The sequence below is a fragment of the Macrotis lagotis genome, chromosome X (genome assembly GCF_037893015.1).
Source record: "Macrotis lagotis isolate mMagLag1 chromosome X, bilby.v1.9.chrom.fasta, whole genome shotgun sequence".
Taxonomy (NCBI): Eukaryota; Metazoa; Chordata; class Mammalia; order Peramelemorphia; family Peramelidae; genus Macrotis; species Macrotis lagotis.
The window spans coordinates 330,272,634-330,290,128 of NC_133666.1; the positions used below are offsets into that span (position 1 = coordinate 330,272,634).

Here is a 17,495-nt window from a genome sequence, read left to right on the forward strand (position 1 = left end):
GGTCTTCAATAACTCTGATGGAGTAAAGCTGACAACTTTGTGCAGCTCTGCCTCATGCAGATCACATACACATTAAGACATCGCCCTCATGATATTGATCCTCTTTAAGAATGATGAACAACAACAACCCCACTTCATTAGGAATAAATAGATTTAATTAATTACTAAGGTATCTCCAAGAGTAGGGAATGAACAGTATAAGACAACAAATCAATATGGGGAAACCATTTATTTCCTAAATACAAAAGAAATGTTTATATAAATGGCACAAATGTGTTGCTAAGACTTAAGAAATCAGTAATTTATAGCTTATAAATATAACATGGAAATAGAGTCTCAAAGTCATGAAAAGATAAAGCATTTTTCTAGACTACTGATTAATTACTGTCTCACTATTCAAAGAGTTCCCTCCAGATCCAAATATCCTGGAACACTACACCAGAACTTGGGTTTTTTCTCTTGTTAGTGGTAATCTTCTCTAATTCAGAGACTCCCCTTGTTTCCAATCAACTCAGATGGACCCAGAATCCATACCCTCCTGAAATCACAAGGTTGTGTCAAGATTGTGCACTTCAGTCTCAAGATTATTATTCAATAACTTTTGATCAAGCAAAGAAACATAATGTAGAAGAGGCATCTAGAGGCCCAGGGCCAATTCTGCGCAGGTGATTTGCCCTGCTTTAGCTACCATGTGAAATTGGTCACTATGTTGCTGGAGTGGGACAATGATATTGCCTTCTTTCCCCAAACCTTCTGGGGGCAGAATTAATTAGTCCTGACATGATTTGCAAATGGGAAGAGAATGACCAAGGCTTGATCTCTTTCTCGTAGATCCACTGCATCAGTGGATCTTCCTATTCAGTAAGCAGTAAGGGCATTACTTTATTAAACCTAATAAACTCCTTCAATCACTGGCCCTACTGAATCCCTAATCAACTCTTTCAGTACTGGCTTAAAGGAAGCAGAGCAACTCTTCAATGCTTCATGGGCTCTATTGCACAAATAAAGTGCAAATGCTTATTCACATCCTTCACTTCTAAGCACAATGAGAGCAATGACCTGCACAGGATCATAGACTTTTGAAGTTGAAGAGACTTTAAAAGTTCATCTAGTTCAAATTTACCATTTGATGAAGAAACTGAGATTCAGAGAAAACAACCTATTCTCAATGAGCTCATTAATGGCAGAACTCAGACTCCCAACCCAATACTACTACCTCTACACATTGCTCCTCACCTAGGGAGGCATCTTCTTCCTGGTTCTTACTTCTTATTCTTTGATCCAGAGGTCAGATTTAAAAAGAATTTCAAAAATGAGAAAATATTAAGAAGAGATAATAGATATAGAGCTAGATTGTACTTTAGAAGTCAATCAAATCCAACTTGATCATTTTAAAGATCTGAGATCAGAAGAATATGAATAACTTGCCCATATCATACATAAGTAGAATTTGAACCCAGGTCTACTAAATCCAACTTTCTTTTCACAGCATCACATTGTGTCTCTTTAATGAGAATGTCACAAAAATGATAGAGCTCTTTTTATAGGGAAGAACTTTCCAACCTTTTGAGGAAAACAAGAAGTGTAGTAGCATAGATTGGAGAAAGAGGGAGTGTGAGAACAAGAGTTGAATTCTTTTTACCTACCGATGCCCTGTGATATCATCTTTTTTAAAGACACTGGTAGAGTCTGTACTGGTGAAACGAACAGGAAGGATCTGTCTCTGAAAAGAACATTTCAACCAAGATTGACGATCATGTACTCACTGTTTCCATTTCTGGCTGAACAACCTGACCACTGGCTCATCCCTTTGAGTCCTCTTCCTTCCCAGTTATAGTCCTGTGGGATTTAGTCTAAAAGTTAGGCAATCCATCTGTTACCCATCATCCTTATTACATGTACCAACCTAGTGTTTCATCATTGGATAAACTACATCCTCTTTTTCTACCACCACTGACCTTCAGCACTTCTTTTCCTTTACTGTATTTTAATTTTTGCAAGGCAAACGGGGTTTAGTGGCTTGCCCAAGGCCACACAGCTGGGTAATTATTAAGTGTCTGAGACCGGATTTGAACCCAGGTACTCCTGACTCCAGGGCTGGTGCTTTATTCACTACACCACCTAGCTGTCCCATCTTTACCATATATTTTCACAGAAAGTTGTTGCATATTGTCCTTCCCATTGCGGGTCAATATTCTAAGGCTGCAATCAACACAAGCAAGATGTTGGAGGTAAGAATTTCTGCTTTTGCTTTCCCAGACACATCATAACCAAATTCCAACTTCATCAGTATAGTTAAAGTACACATACACTTTTATATTGTTAGTTAACTTTTTGTGTGTTCTTTTGTCTTCTCAACTGGATTGCAAATTTCTTAATGACAAAGTCCAAATCACCTCATGCAATACTGTAAAACCAGAAATTATTGATCTAAATAAAGTTCATGAACTTGTTTTAAAATTTTTTTGATAATTTCAATAAAATTGATATCCTCAGTAATCCTCTATATTTTATTTTATGCATTAAAGGGGTCCATAGCCTTAACCAGAGTATCTCTGGGATCCATGACTCAAAAATGAAGGATCCCTGCTACATTTTCTCAGATACCCTTTTGTTTGAGTAATTTTTTATGTTATATACTATGTTATCAGAATTCTTTGAAAATGATTGTGATTTCTATATTCTAATATCTTTTATATCACAAATGTGCTTCCAAAAGTATTTAAGTATACATTTACATAGTCCGAATTTTATTTCCCATGTACTCATGAGAACACAGTATCCAAAGAAGTCTTAAAATTAAGAATCATATTTTGAAATGAATAATTGATGTCAGATTTTTCTTTTTGAATTTCCATACTTTTCTCTTAAAGTAAGGTTAACCTGTTTTAGAAGATCTTAGAAGTATCTCCAGGGAAGGACTGAGGGAGAATGAATTTAGTCTATTCCCCTCCTATTTTAGAGATTAAATGACTCTCCCAAGATCACTTAAATAGTAAGTTTCAGGGCTGAGATTGTCGGTTTCTAAATCTAAATTCTTTTTTTATTTAAAGGGTGAATATTAAATTGAACAAAAACATTATCAAATGAACAGCTAAGTGGCTCAGTAGATAGAGTGGCATGCCTGAAGTCAAGAAGACTCATCATCCTGAGATCAAATTTGGCTTCAGACACTTACTAGCTATGGAACTCTGGATAAGTTGTTTAACTCTATTTGTCTCAGTTTCCTCAAATGAAAAATAAGCTGAAGAAGAAAATAGCAAAATCCACTCTACTATCTTTACCAAGGAAACCCCATATGAGGTTGCCAAGTGTCAGACAAGACTGAAAAATGACTGAACAATAACAATCAAATTGCCTGGTTTGTTTATATGACCTGAACTTTTAGTTTTGTTCTAAAAATTTTAATTTTTTTAATTTATTTTTTGCTTAATAATTTATTGAACTCATCTTTTTTTTGCATCTCTATCATTTCTTACTAATTCTCTTCCTCTTTCCTTTTTCTTTTTTTCCAATCTACCTTTACACACATATACCAATAGAAGCCCTCTCTCTTTAACAAAAAAATAATCCCTACCTTTTCCTCAGTACTTCCCTGGAAATACTTCCACCCTGAGGTCTACTCTCCTGATTGGAGAGTTCTTAACTTGAATCACCTTTTCATGCATGGTCCCAGACATCCTCACTTCAGTTCTAACTCAACTTTCTCTTTGGTCATTTTTGCCTCCTCACTAGCAGTTTTGCACTGTGTCGGTATTCTCTGCTCCTGCCATGTCCTTGTTGCTATTGTCTGCAGGAGAATATGTTGGTGTCTTCCCCCCATTAGAAAATAAACCAATATAAGGGGGAAAGGATATTATTTTGTATACTTTTATTAATATCTCCAGTAATTAGAATAACAACTGGCTCATAGCAAGCAATTAACAAATGTTCTATCTATCTAAAGCAAAACACAGCAATAAGCTTGCCCCTCAGTCCACCACCTTCCTGCCAAGAGGTAGAAGCAAGCTTTGATATCAATCTGTGGAAGTCATTCTTGGTTATTGCATGGATCAGAGTTCTCATGTCTCTCAAAGTTGTTCTCCTTTGTGTTGTTTTCTGGTTCTGCTCATATTATTTTGCTTCAACTCATGCAAGTCTTTCCAACTTGTCCAGTTCTTTCATATCTGTCATCTTGTGGTACAATAATATTCCATGGAATTCATGGGCCACAATATTCAGCCATTCTCCAATTACTGGGTACTCACTTCTTTAATTTGGGAATCTGTTCACTGTACCACATTGAATCCCTTTTGAATCAAGAGGAAAATTTCTGTTCCCACCTAAGGCCAGATGAAGACCTTCCTCTTCTGAACAAAGACCTCAAAGGGACCAGTTGGACCTCCCTGGACCCTCCAATTCATATTTACATCTTGAAGCCTGGGCCTCTGGAACAGGGAAAAGGACACCATCTGTGCCTTAATCAGGCCATAATACTGAATACACTGACAGACATCAGGTTGGCATAATTGAGATCTAAACATCACTGATTAAACATGGTCTTTACCCTCCAGAAACCTACCTAGAGACATGTTAGAAAATATAATAAATCAGAGACAAAATTTTAGTGGTATATTTACCTTACCAAAAGCCCTGTATATTCCTGGTTAAAGGCCTGGATTCCTTATTTTTTTTCCTCTTTTGACTCCTAAAACTTTATATCTGTGGCAGGATTATGGCAGAATATATAAATTTGGATGATTCCTGAATCATAGTAACCCAGGTTGGGCTAAGACCTTTTTTCAACCATGGAACTTGCCTCCATGATTTATTCAGCCTTGGGTTAAAGCCAAAGAAGGCTTGGTTGTTTTACTGCTACAAACAGCTGTAACCTGTCAGAGTGCACCTCCACAATTGGACCTAGGTCCCCTCGGCAGAGCCAAAGCATCATTAGGAAATGTTGCGCTACAGAAATATTTGGCACTAGCTCAGCTGTTTGAAGTCCAGCCAGCTTGTGATAAAAGGTAGAGAAACTGCAAATGGTATAGAAATGGCTGGACATCTGAGAAGACAACGGGCATGGGGTTAGATGTTCAAAGAGCATATTTTTAAGCCCTATGATGAGCCAGGAAACTGAGCAATTTTCAAAGTTCAGTGGAGGTTCCTGGTCTGAATGACAATAGGAGTTTTGTACTCCACAGAAACACTCCATCGAGGGCCTTCCAACACCCCAAGAGCCCTCTAGATAACAACTCACCAGTTTGTGGACAAATTTGACAGATCTAAGAAAAAATAACTTTAATGCTGCACCAAAGTACCCTATAAATATTAATTAATAATAACTAAAATGCAGACATATCTCTGAGAAGTGTTGGCATATCTCAAAACAATTCTTCCCACTAAGTCAGTAAAACTTGTGGGTGGGGGGAGGCATATGGAAACTTTAGGGGGATGGGCCAATATGGATACTCTCTGCTGTTAGCAAAATGACTGTGAAGGTTATTTCCCAGCTTCTCCCTTCCTTCCTGTCTTTTTCATATTTTTTCAAAGATAATAGAACTTAAATGATTAAAAAAAGTACTCTTTTTCCTATCCTCTCCTGTTCTTTCCTCTCACTTTCAACTTTTTTAAAGGCCCAAATCTGAAAAGAAGAAGAAATCCTGCCCAATTTAGTCGTCACCTAATTGATCAAAGTTTTTAAATCATACCAAGCCCAGCTTTCTCAGTGGTTGGTGGTACCCTACCCAAGCAACATGGGGGGGCAGGGCAAAAGAAACTCTTCTCTCTCTCTTCCAATAAAAACTCTTCCTTTGTTGATCTTTGTAAAAGAATTTGACCAAGAATGATGGGTCATGAGAATCAAAATTTTTTCTACCTATGGGTCTGAAATCAGTGTCCTAATTTCAGCATACTTAATATTTTTAGACTCACAAATCCAGGTATACTGAAAAGAAACTAGATTTCACACCCCATGAAACTAGAAACCATGTAATTTTTAATTCTCCTATCTTCCGACTTCTAGAAAAGAGTTTTATATACCAGACGCCTTAACTAAGGGTGGAATATTCATTTTCCAAAAGAGTTCAACATAGGATTCCTTTAAACCTAGGTCTCCAACTACATTTAGAATATGATTCCATTTACAAGTCTCTTTATACATATCTATTGAAAAAAAAAACAGGGTACACCTGCAATTCCTATATATTTGTGAGAGACCTCACAGAATTTACTCAGCATGTGTGGGATAATTTCATGCATTGCCTATTGATGGGTGTCCCTTAGCTAAAGAAATCAGTACAGTTGCCAGAGAAACAGCAGCAGCTGCTTATGATATCATAGATGGTCATTTTCATGGGAAATCGGTTTGAATCTGAAAATTTACTTCACAGAAAACCACTAAAACAGCATTGGAAATCATTATATCTTGTATAGTTAGATTTCAAAGGCTTCTCACACTTCTTAGGGAAATTTAATACTAAAAGAAACCTTAAGGATTACCTAGTCCAACTTCTGTTTAGATATAAAAAATAATGTTCAGGTCACTTGAGGTCAGGCGATTAGTTGTTAGAACTGGAGTTAGAAGCCCAGACTTGGGACTGGGTCTTTTGACTTCCAGTCTCATGTTCTTCATTACAAGCTAGAGGTTAAATCTAGGAACCTCTCTAAGAAAAAAAAAATTCTTAAGTTGAAAGAGATGCATCATGACCTAGTGAATCAAATTCTGAATTTGTTAAACAGAGCTGAGTTCAGATTGGACTGCTAAAGTGGTAAATAGAGTACTGGAGTCAGGAAGATGAGTCTTCCTGAGTTCAAATTCATCCTTTATTAGCAGTGTGACACTGGGCAAGTTCATTTAACCTTGTTTATTTCAGTTCCTCAATGTAAAATGAGCTGGGGAAAAAATGGCAAAACACTCCAGCATCTTTGCTAAGAAAACCTCCAAAATGGGGTTTCAAAGAGGCAACACAACAATAAAGGCTGGATCGCTCCTCTTTCACTTAATAATTGTGTGAACCTGGAAAATGACTTTACCTCTTTAACTTTCAACTTCCTCATCTGCAAAAATAAGGGGGTAGGAAGTCTCTTCCAATTCTCTACATATGATTTTATGAAAATTGGGTTTTTGAAAATCACCCACATTTTTCAGTTTAAATATATTTTAAATGAATTTGAATGGTTGACTACCAAATTCTAAGCATCACAGAATTTACAGGGTTTCAGAAGTCAAATAGCCCAATCTATGACAGCAAGCACAGAGGATTTGGGGGAAGCAAGAGTTTCTTTTTTACCTTTCAGAAGCTAGAGCTTTTACTGCCCCTCAGGAAGATCTGTAGTTGGGGATAAAGCGGAGGTTTTGTTGTTATTTCTGTTGTGTCCTTTCAGCTGTGTCACACTCTTCATGACTCCATTTAGGGTTTTCTTGGCAGAAATACTAAAGTGATTTGTCTTTTCCTTATCCAGTTCATTTTACAAGTGAATAAACTGAGCCAAATAGAGTGAAGTAAATTTGCCCAGAGTCACATGGCTAGTAAGTGCCTGAGGTTGGACTTGAACTCAGATATAACCCCTCTTTAAAGAAACAGGAAAATCTATTCCTTATCAGTACAAACTGAGGTGAACTGGGAGGAACTCCTTTTGGTTTCTTAATTAGAGGCAGCATATAAACCAAAACAATCGCTTTCTCTGGCTCAACTAACCTGAAGCCACTGAGGCACATTTCCAGCCCATATAAGAAAAAGTCTCATTTGGTGTCATGGGTTGGGAATTTGGCGTCAGTGGAGTGAGTTAGAATGTCACTGTCAGGTTTGTCCATGATAAAGGAAGGCATTCTAGCATAAACTCAGTTCTCCATCATCCCACTGGACCTCTCTAGTGGGACTATTTTTAAATTAACATTCCCCTGATACCCTTATTTTTGTTACATGTATTTCAATATTTCAAGTACCTGTGATTTTGCCAGCACATATTCCTTCCAGCTCTAAAACTAATGGAAATTTTGTCATCACATTTAACTTTTAAAAAATTTACCTTTCTTTCTTTAACCCTCCAACAATTAATTACTTGGCCTTCTGCCCTAGTATCACCCTAACCTGCATAGGACAGCCTTTTAACTCTCTTCTAAAAGGTTAACAATCCATTCTTGGATTAGGGATTATATAGATTCTTGAACCAATTGCTCAGTGATCCAGTCAGAGTCTTATTACTGACCTTTTATCTGGTTCTAGTTACTAGACTGCTGATCTTACTCCCTTTGACCAAACTTTCACCTTGTATCCTAATTCTAAAAAATGGAATCCTGTATTCTCCCTGTTACTGACTTTCTGTATTGATCACGTTCCCTAAATCCTAATCTTTATTATCAAGCCCCTGTTTCCTACAGCCATAACTTTCATGAGGTCTTCTTCAGAGCAAGTTCCAGGGTTGGCTAGGTGGTGCAATGGATAGAGTACTGGCCTTGGAGTCAGGAGGACCTGAATTCAAATCTAGCTTCAGACACTTAATAATTACTTAACTGTGTGGCCTTGGTCAAGTCACTTAACCCCACTGCCTTGCAAAAACCTAAAAAAAAAAATAGCAAGTTCCAACCTTGCCTCTTGAGTCATTCACCAATATATAACCTACTGCTAAAATCCTTCAGATGTTCTGTCTGAATTTTCTCTTCTTGCCTTCTCCTATGAACTTTCCAAATCAACCACCATGCCCCTATGAAATTTGTCTGTCACATCTTGACTATTTTTATTTGAATTGTCTTAGTTTAGAGCAAGATATGACTGCCATCATTATTTCAACCTATTAAGTTATGAACTATCATCTAATATATTAGCTATCCCACCCAGTTTTTCACTTTCTTCTTTGTGTTTGAAAATTGTGCTATGTCTTCTTCCAAATCACTGATAAAAATATTGAACGGAACCAGGTCAAAAGACTGAAGCCTGGTATACCACCAAAGATCGCTCTCCAAATTGGATCCATTATTCAATCTTTGGGATGAAGCTGGTCAATAAACTCCCCAAATCTCTATCAGCTAGTTCACATTTTTCCACCTTATATGTAAAGACATCAGATCAAATGTCTTACTGAATCAATTTAGATTATGCCCACTGTAATTCCTGACTCCTTTGGCTTAATATCTATACAAAATGGAATGAAAGTTAGTTTGTTAGAACTTCTTGGTAAAGGCATGCTGGCTCCCACTGATGATCACTTTCTAAGTTAAATGTTCAAAGTCATACATTTAATGATACATTTTAGGATTCTGCCAGGAAGCAAGATAAAGTTGATTGGTCTGTCATTTGTATTAACCAAGTCTTTACTCCATTTTTGTTTTTTTGTTTTGTTTTGTTTTTTGGAAAGTGGAACAGTCTTCAGTTTTCTGGCACCTCTACCTCATCTCAAGATTCCTCAGAGAATCCTAGGAGTGATTCTGTAGGATCTTCCCAGGAAGTAATTTGTTTGCCTTTGGAATGTGAACACATTTAAAGCTAATATAAGTTTTCTCTCTCAGTCTCCTCCCTTATCTTAGACTTCTATTCAATATTAACTGGATTTGTATGCAAATTTTTAATGTGTTTCTCCTAAACAGAGAAGTAGAAAGTAATGTAAAACTTGATCGATGTTGCTTTCTCCCTGGCTTCTCTTGACATCAAATCATTTTCCTGAAGCAAAGAAACTATCTTTATATTCCTCTTTTTTTTTTTACTGTAAACAGTTTCAATTTCCTCTTTTTTGTTCTTTATCTTTTTCTGTGATCCTTTACTCATTTTGAACTTTAGTTCTCCTAAAGAATATTTTTACTTGATTATGCCATTCTTTTCTGGTTATATTGGTCATATTTCCCTTCTTCCACCATATGCAAGCTCAAAAGGATTTTAGAAACACTCCCACTACATTTGGTAAATTCCTTTTTGAAAACAATGGGAGGATATAGAAAAAGTCATAAAGAATGGACAGGGATTAATAGGTTGCAAGCTATATAATTCGGGGCTGTGAGAATGAGATTTCCATATCAATTATATCACAGAACCAGTAAGTGTTAAAGTCACAAATCCCTCCCTCCCAAGTTTCAGTGTTATCTATGAGATTATTTTTTTACCTTCTTTGAAGAGTACATTATAACTCATACTTACTAAAACTATGTCTTTATTAACAAAATGAAGATATTAAATAATCTAAAAGGTCTCTTCTATGCACTATGATCCTAAGTACTATTCCTTATCTTTTTTCATTTTGTTTTCTTCTGAGAATTGTAGTTTTCTTCAGTATTGCTATCCTTTTTAGGTAAGTGTTCATTTCATTTCATTTCTCAGGAAATTTAATGTTGTTTTTTTACAAGCATTTTCTTCCTTCCCTCCAACTGTCCAGATCAACATGGTGAACATTCTGCTATACCCAGTCTTTCAGATGTTCCTATAATGTGCTTTGTTCCTTAATAGGAGCTTATCACTTAAGTATGCTAAATTATAATCCAGAAAAATAAATCCTAATCTTATATATACCCTTCAACTAATTGCTTATTTCCCATATTCTCTCTTCTTCCAAAGTGATCATTTCATCTTAAAGAAGACAGGAAACTAATACTCCTGCTCCCCAAAACCTTTAGGTTTTTTCTCTGTTACTGTGAGGTGAATGGTGAAAAAAATCTATGTTGTTATTGGGTGGTTGTTGGGTTTTTGTTCCTGGCAGAATCATTTGTTCCCACATGAATCAACTATCTAAGGTCCTTCCTACCCTAGATCCTATAATTTATTATTCCAGGTAGGTCAGATGAATGTTGGCAGACTCATCATCTCAATTACATGCTCCAAAAAAGGAAGTGACTTCCTGATTGGTCATGTCAACTTGAAGCTACTTTGATATCAATTCCATCTACTTATTCTGACCTTCCCCTCCTTTCACCCCTCAATCAGTGAGGATAACTACAATTCCATAGTTCTTTCTAGAGCTGCTAACAGGACTCTTTGCTTCTGCTAACACCTGAGAAAATGTACAGAATATTTTGCCTCTCTTTTGTATATGCTGGAGTCTTTCTCTATAGAAAGAAATATGGCTACAAAGACAGTCTGTTTTGAATCTGTCTTGTTTCTTCCCCAACTCCTATTTTGAATTTCTTTCTGAGTAAATTCAATCTTCCTGCCTTTAAGTGTGTGGAAAAATACTTCTCATTCTTTTTTGCCTTTTTCATCTTCTAACTTCTTCAAAGTAGGGAAAGATCACCTTAGTTTAGAGGAAGAGACAAAAACCTGAGCTGGCTCTGGAAGGATGGGTAGATTTTCCATCAGTATAGCAGGGCAGGTATGGAATTTCAATTTAGGGAAATATGAGTAAAAGCATGGAAGTGGGAAAGTATGAGATGGTCTAGAGGCTAAGAATAAACCAATGTGACCAGAGGACAAGGGTTGGAGAAGGTGAGGAAGAGAGATTAGGTTGGAATATTCCAACCAAACTGGTGTGTTTGCTGTTTCCCAAATTTAGAATTCCATCTATTCTCTCCTTATCTTAAGACCCCACCTATGTCTACAGCACATTTCCCTTTGCATCCCTAGCTTTTCTGCATCTCTGTGGTTCATAAAATTTCAGTTCAGGTGCCACCTCTTAGAAGACCTTCTTAATCCCTCTAATTATTAATGCTCTCTCCTTCCTCAAATTATCTTGCATTTACTTATATATTCATCAGTAGAATGTAAGTGAGGTTAGGGAATGTATCTGGGTTTTGTCTTTATCACCAGTTCTACCTGTTTAAGTCTTTTACATATTAGAGGTTTAGTAGATACTTACTGACCAAAGTGAAGGCCAAATTGTAGAGGGCCTTGAATGTCATTTTGCTAGTCAGAGGGAGTTCCTTAGGAGGTCTTATTGAACACAGTAACATTATCAAAGAAATGTTTTAGGAGAATTTCCCTGCTAAGAATGTGTAAGTTGGATTAGACAGAAAAAAAAGAATGTTTAAAAATCTATAAAAGTAGTATGGCATTAAAGAAAAGAATAAAATAGGGTTTCAATCATTAATTCATGTAGCACATTATTGAAAGCAGTTGTGATATAATTTTTTAAAAAAACCCTTAATTTGAAGGTTAGAGGACTGGATTTGAATCTTGATTCTGTACTTACTGCCTGGTTTTGGGCAAGTCAAATAACTGTCTTTGGGATTCTCAGTTCCCACATCTGCAAAATGAAGGCAGTAGAGATTGCCCTATCTTTAAGATTTCATCTTCCACTTCCAAAATTCAGTGCATGCATGAGTGTGAACAAATGAGTGCCTTTATTCCACAATTCTAACAGCAATGCCCTAGGGATTGTGGCTTTTCAATAGATAAAATGACAACTTTTCTAGTTAAAAAACCTGTTAAAGCATATTAAAACTTTATTCAGTTCTCTGCTAAACATGGAAGACAAATGTGTGCAAGGGCAGTGCCCACAGAACTTTTTTTTTTTTTAGTTTTTTGCAAGGCAATGGGGTTAAGTGGCTTGCCCAAGGCCACACAGCTAGGTAATTATTAAGTGTCTGAGGCCAGACATGAACTCAGGTCCTCCTGACTCCAGGGCCAGTGCTCTATCCACTGTGCCACCTAGCTGCCCCATGCCACCCAGCTGCCCAACTCCCCCAAACCTCTTGGCCCTCTCTCTCCAGGTGATTTTTGTCCATGGTCATTTCCCATTCTAACAGTTCACTTACCTGTTTGCTCCCTGCTGCAAAATTAAGATTAGGTATCTATTCCCAGTCTTTGAATCCTGCAAAGAGGTTAATTTGTTCATTTCTTGTAGGAACAAATGCTTCTGAGTTGAAATATTCTGTAATTCCTTTGAAATAAATGCTGTCCTTCATGAATTGGGAGAAAAGCATTAATTACTTCTGCTCACAAAGGTTTCTAGTCTTTTAATTACCCTCATAAAACAATTCCATTTTCCCTTGTGTTTTACTTCATGAAAGAGTTCTTTATACTGATTCATAATAGGTTGGGCATATGATGCAGCTATATTTATTGTTAACCATTCTTTCATTGATTTGAAGTCTAGTACAACTATAATCAGAAATGTTCTTAAGAATCAATAACTGAAATTCTTCTGAGTTCAGATATATAAAGCCTGAAGGAATCATAGAGATAGACAAATAGGCAGGCAGACAGACAGACAGAGACAGAAAAACAGCGACAAAGGAGAGAAGAGGTGGGGAAGAAGAGACAGAGAAAAAAGAAAGAGACAGAAACAGGGCAGAAAAAGATATAGACAGAAAAAGTGACAAAGTAAGTACCTTGGTGCTAATGATACATGTACAGGAAAGAAAAAAAAAAAGACTATCCTCACTCCTCAGTGGCTTACATTTTACATGAGAAGACCAAGCAAGAAGGGAAACTGGAAGAATGATGGAGGAAGTTTTGTAAGGTGGCTAAGAGGGGGGATCAATTAAGAAAATGATTTGAGTTGGATGAAAGTAGGCATGACTAAGGCTCCTCAAAGACCTAAATTTCTTCTATATCCTTTTTCTTTGCCAATAAGCAGACTGTTATTAGTACTGTCCCCTTAAAATACATTCTTTGATTCTTGATTCAGTTCTCACAACAGTCCTGGGAAATAATTGCTAGTATTGTCCCCATTTTAGAAATGAGGAAACCCAGGCTGAGGCAAGTTAAATGACTTGCCCAGATCCACCCTGACAGTATGTCTTTGAAGCAGAATTTGAATCCAGGTCTTCATGAATCTTCCTGGCTGGTCTTCTATCCAACATGTCACAGTTCTTCTCAAAGTCTCTCTTCTTTTAAGGAGTTCTGATTTCTCGAGGTTACCTGATTTTTCCTTTAATCTTGTGTCTGTTTTACTCATCTCAATCCCATTTTGCTTCTATGCTCACAACCTAATCTCATTATCAGTTTGCCTAGCCTCAAGCACATTCTACCTAATGGTTTGCATAATCAAGTAATTCTCAATCTGCCAATTAAGCACCTAAAATGCACCAGACTGTTCTAAGTGCTCAGGAAACAGACAGAAACCCTCTCAAAGCTAACAGCCCAAATTGGAAAGGGATCTAGAGAAGCAGAGGCAGGGTTTCTTTTAAAAACAAACAAACAAACAAACTTCTGGGGAAGGCTAGGTGGCACAGTGGATAGAGCACTGGCTCTGGAGTCAGGAGTATCTGAGGTCAAATCCAACCTCAGACACTTAACAATTACCTAGCTATATGGTCTTGGGTAAGCCACTTAACCCCACTTGTCTTGCAAAAACCTAAAAAAAAAAATTTCTGTAAAAGTCAGACATTTTTGCTCCCTTGGCAAGTTTTTAAAATGTAAACCCTTATCCCAGAAAAATTGGGTCCCCCATTATAACTGTCTCACAAGAGACGTTAAACCTTCATGATCGCACATGCAATCTGATTTATTGCAAAATAAATATCCGCTGGTATGGAGAACAGAGTTTTATAGCATTGAAAATAAATGTATGCACAAAAATCCATATTTTTTAGTGTCCATCATTTGAAAACTTAATGAGGGAAAAAAAACAAAGGCTAAATTGTAAGTCCTATTCCTCCAGAGTGGTATGGATGGATGACACTAAAGTCGTGCTTATCTTTTTTTTTTTTTTTGTAGCTAATGATGATAGAATCAAGATTTTAAAAGATAGGCTAGAAGCCTGGGCCAAAACCAATATGAAATTTAATAAGAATAAATTTTAAAAATCTAACAGATATTTCTACAGGTGCAGAATTTAGTATTTATATAAATTTAGTATTTATATAAATATGATAAAGGGAAAATGGGTTGAAAGTTTTGGCATTTTGGTTGACTCAGAATGAGCAAGCAATGTAATGAAACTCCTCACAAAGTTAATATGATTTTAACCTATATTAATATTTGTGTAGTCACCAGACCCAGAGGAATCCCATTGGCCAGTCCTTATTCTGACCTAATATATCAGATCTGTACCTCACTCTTTTTTTCCAAAGGTTCATCTATTTTTTAACATTCATCCATATATATATATATATATATATATATATATATATATGTTTATTTTTAAGTTATAAAATTTCCTTCCATACTCCCCTCCCAAACCCCTCCCCTCATTGGTGAAACAGTCTGGTTAATATTGTACATACATATTTTTGATAAACATGTTTACAGATTAGTCATTTTTGGTATGAGGAATTAGGATTAAGGGAACAATAAATAAGAAATAATTTTTATAAAGTGTTCATCAGATTTTGAAGGGTTGTTTTGGGGGTTTTTTATTTTTGTTTTGTTTTTCTTCCTCTGGATGTGGATAGCATTGTCCATAGCATGTCCAATACAGTTGTCCTAGTTCTCTGGACTGCTGAGAGGAACTGCTTCCATCAAGGTTGATTATCTCACAATGTTGTTGTTAATGTGTACATTGTTCTCTTGGTTCTGCTCCATTTGCTCAGCATCAAATCCTGTAACTCGGTCTGTGTTTCTCTAGAGTTCGATCATTTAAGGTTTCTTATAGGGCAATAACAACAATATTCTATAGCATTCATGTACCATAACTCCTTTAGCAATTGTCCAATTGATGGGCATTCCCTCAATTTCCAATTCTTTGCCACTCCAAAAAAGAGTTTCTATGAATATTTTAGAACATGTGGGACTTTTCCCACTTTTTTATGATTTCTTCTGGATATAGGCCTCTGAATTGAAATTGCTGAGTCAAAGAGAATGAACTTTTTAATTGTTCTTTGGGCATAGTTCCATATTGCTCTCCAGAATGGTTGGATCTGTTCACAACTCCACCAGCAATGCATCAGTGTCCCAATCCTCCCACAACCTCTCCAACATTGATCATTTTCTCTTTTTCTCATCTTAGATAGTCTGGTAGGTGTTAAGTGATACCTCATAGTTATTTTAATTTGCATTTCTCTAATCAATAATGATTTGAAGCATATCTTTTGACCATTTATCAATTGGGGAATGATTTGTAACCTTATAAATTTGATACAATTCTCTATATATTTTATAAATGAGACTTTTATCAGAGTTCCTAGGTGTGAAGATTGTTTCCCAGCTTTCTACTTTCCTTTTAATTTTGGCAACATTGATTTTATTACTGCAAAACCTTTTTTTTAATTTAATATAGTCCAAGTCATTCATTTTGCAGCTGATAATGTACTCAAATTCTTATCTGGTCATAAATTTGTACCCTTTCAATAGATCTGATAGATAATTTCTTGGTCTATTAATTTTTCTATAGTGTTACCCTATATGTCTAAATCCTGTACCCTTTTTGACCTTATTTTGGTATAGGGTGTAAGATGTGGGTCTATGCCTAGTTTTTGCCATACTATTTTCCAGTTTTCCCAATAATTTTTTTGTCAAATAGTGAGTTCTTATCCCAGAAGCTGATGTCTTTGGGTTTGTCAAACAGTAGATTGCTGTAGTCATTTATTTTGAACCCATTCTAATCCACTGGTCCATTACTTTATATCCTAACTTGTACCAGGCAGTTTTGATGATTGCCACTTTACAGTATGGTTTTTAGATCCAGAGCTGGGCCACTTTCCTTTACATTTTTTTTTTTCATTTTTTTCCTATTCTTTTTTGCTATTCTTGACCTTTCATTGCTCCAGATGAATTTTGTTACTATTTTTTCTAGTTCATTAAAATAATTATTTGATGGTTTGATTGTTATGGCACTGAATAAGTAATCTAATTCAGATAGAATTATCATTTTTATTATATTAGCCAAACCCAACCATGAGCAATTGGCATTTTTCCAATTATTTAGATCTGACTTTATTTGATTGAGAAGTGCTTTATAATTGCATTCATAAGTTTCTGAGTTTGTTTGGGGCAGTAGATTCCCAAGTATTTAATATTGTCTGAAGGTAGTTTAAAATGGAATTTCTCTTTCTATCTCTTGGTCTTTGGGCTTTGTTCTCCATATATAGAAATGCTGATGATTTATGTGGGTTTATTCTCTATCCTGCTACTTTGCTGAATTTGTAGATAGTTTCAAGGAGTTTTTTAGATGATTTTCTCAGGTTCTCTAAGTATGCCATCATGTCATCTGCAAAGATTGACAATTCTGATTCTTTCAATTTCTTTTTCTCCTCTAATTGCTACAGCTAGCATTTCTAATACTGATACTGAAGAATAATGGTTATAATGGGCATCCTTGTTTCACCTCTGCTTTTATTGGAAATGCTCCAAATTTATCCCCATTACATATAATTTTTGTTGATGGTTTTACATAGATACTATTTATTATTTTTAAGGAAAATGACATTTATTCCTAAATTTTCTGGTATTTTTAACAGGAATGATGTTGTATTTTATCAAAGACTTTTTCAGCATCCATTGAGATAATCATACGATTTCTATTGGTTTTGTTATTGATGTGTTCACTTATGTTGTTGAGTATTTTTCTAATATTGAACCATCCCTGCCTACCTGGTATAAATCCTACCTGATCATGGCATATTATCCTAGGGATAACTTGTTGTAGTTTCACTGCTAAAATTTTATTTAAGATTTTTGCATCAAAATTTATTAGGGAGATTGGTTTATAATTTT

General features: G+C 35.9%; 1 protein-coding gene across 1 annotated transcript in view; it reads left to right on the top strand.

Annotated features, from left to right (window-relative positions):
* The window catches only part of TRIP13 (thyroid hormone receptor interactor 13), a 446,990-nt gene that overhangs the window by 226,996 nt on the left and 202,499 nt on the right, over positions 1–17,495 (top strand). The gene's annotated exons all lie outside the window — the stretch shown is intronic.